The 2,123-nt window shown below is 41.0% G+C and overlaps 1 long non-coding RNA gene across 1 annotated transcript; it reads right to left on the minus strand.

Moving 5' to 3' along the window:
* Window positions 1-77: 77 nt before the first annotated feature.
* LOC119740851 lies at window positions 78-1,848 on the minus strand. Its single transcript, XR_005272705.1, has 2 exons — window positions 912-1,848; window positions 78-624 (listed from the first exon to the last, which is right to left on the minus strand). It is a non-coding gene; the product is annotated as an uncharacterized LOC119740851 (long non-coding RNA).
* Window positions 1,849-2,123: the final 275 nt, after the last annotated feature.

Below are 2,123 nucleotides of genomic sequence, written 5' to 3' on the forward strand. Positions count from 1 at the left end.
AGGGGTATGGTGCTACCATTTCCATTTTTTTTTGAAAAGAATTAAATAAAAAGTATTTATATTTCAAAAAATTTAATTGTCACTTTCTGGTTTATTTCAAGAATTCATTTCATCGGACTTGTCAAATATATTACTACAAAACAAAAGGCAAGCATATCCTTTCTATAAACAAATTATAAATAAAATTCTAAGGCATGTAAATTAATCTTGCACGTATGTGTACATGCATTAGCTTACTAATGAAAAGCAAGCAACAAAGTATACAATTTCATAAAATTTAATTAAATTTTTGTGAAAGGTTTTCTTTTCAAGGATATATCTCAAACATCAAATTTGTTAAAGTGGCCCTTTTAAACATATGCTTTCTTGACAAAACAATTATTATTTTTTTAATTTTACAATGTCACATTGATGTTCACGGGAATGATCTTGATTAATAGGTGAAAATAACCTCCCTTCTATTAATTCTCCACAGCAGTGCCTTTATGAAAGGCTCTCGTATTTATTCATGCATGTTTTTAGCATGTAAAGTTCTTTAATATCAAGATGCTCTTTAAGCCAAAAAAAAAAACGTCTCCGGTTTCTGGTATGGAGCTTGCCCCAAAAAGCGGTGCGGTGACGCGGCTTTTTATTTTTTTTACCTGATTTTTTGCTTCAAATGTCGGCTGATGACTGCAAATGGTGCCCGACTAACTTTGTGCAAATATATGGGAGCCCAGAGAGGCCACATAAAGCTTATTCTCGATCGTAACCCCATCTAAAAACACGTTAAAATTGTGTAGCAGCAGGATTCCAGTCAAACCAGTGAGTTTGGCGGTTTTGAGACATCATCTTTCATTGAAAAAAAAACTTTTTCATTTTGCCGACGCGCATGGCTACGGCGACGCGCGCGCATACCAGAAACCGGAGACTTTTTTTTTTGGCCTTAACCTAGTTGATTCTAGTTTTAAACAAGTGCGTGTGCACAATAAGCTTTGGCTAAAAATGCCGCACCGATGGCACATATGGAATACCACACTTCTGGTCAATTCTTGGGACCAACCGACCACCAAGTGACATGTAGAAGCTCCTGCCAGAGCTTAAAAATCGCACCCCGCCCACCTTTTGGGGGCATTTCCTCCTGGATACCGTCCAACCACTACACAAAATGGCGTCCATCTTGTTCGAGGAAGATGTGCAGGGCAAGTGCTAGTATACAATAAGCTCTGGCCGTGTTGCAAGAAGTCTTGCATACATGAAAGTCTTGCATGAAATCGATCAAAATGATTCGTGCCCGAGCTTAAAAATGTGACGCCGAAAAATGGGATGCCAATGGTATCACCGTATGGAACACCTTACTTTTGGTCACTTTTTGCTGGGCAGTTGCTGGGCAGACCAACCGACCACCAAGAGACATTTTATGATGGAGAATCTCCTGCCAGAGCTTAAAAATTTAGATTTTGTGGGTGCTTGAAAGAACGGGAGGCAAGGGGTACAGTCCTTGTTGACTGATCCTGGCACAGTTGCTGTACACTCTCAGTGCTCCTCAGTGATGGCCGAGTCATTGTGCCTGTGGGTGTTTTGTACAAGAGCTGGCACAGTGTTCTCTACCATAAACGGGGGCCACCATGAGCGTACAGCAACGATGAGCCTTGAGTGGTCAACAGCTGACATTTTCCTAGCAATAGAAAAATTATTCGCTTTTGAATAAGATATCCAACAAACAAAAACGATGACGTTTTAGTTATTGAAATATTGCTTCACAAAATTCAAATTATTGGCTGCCATAATTATTGGGGCCTCGCAGCCGAGCGGTTAGAGCATGGAGCTATGGAGTGGAAGGTTGGCGGTTCGAATCCCATTCGGACCAAAAAAGACGACCCAACAGTAAAATGGGTACCTGATTCGTTCAGGGAAGGTAAGACGGCGAGAGGAGAGGACTGGGCACCGCCACTCATATGCCGCGCCCAAGACACAGTGGACCTAACATCCCACTGCCCCTACGGCCAGTAATGGCTATGGGACCTTTACTTTTACCAAAAAAACATTCGGCTCTCGCAAAGCAGGTTATTTTTGCGCTAAATGAAAGTCCTTTTTCAGAGGGTTACAGACGCAACGCACAAAATCTGAGTTAAGTAGTTTTT

This window comes from Patiria miniata, unplaced genomic scaffold (assembly GCF_015706575.1).
Source record: "Patiria miniata isolate m_02_andy unplaced genomic scaffold, ASM1570657v1 HiC_scaffold_5, whole genome shotgun sequence".
In the NCBI taxonomy this organism is placed as follows: Eukaryota; Metazoa; Echinodermata; class Asteroidea; order Valvatida; family Asterinidae; genus Patiria; species Patiria miniata.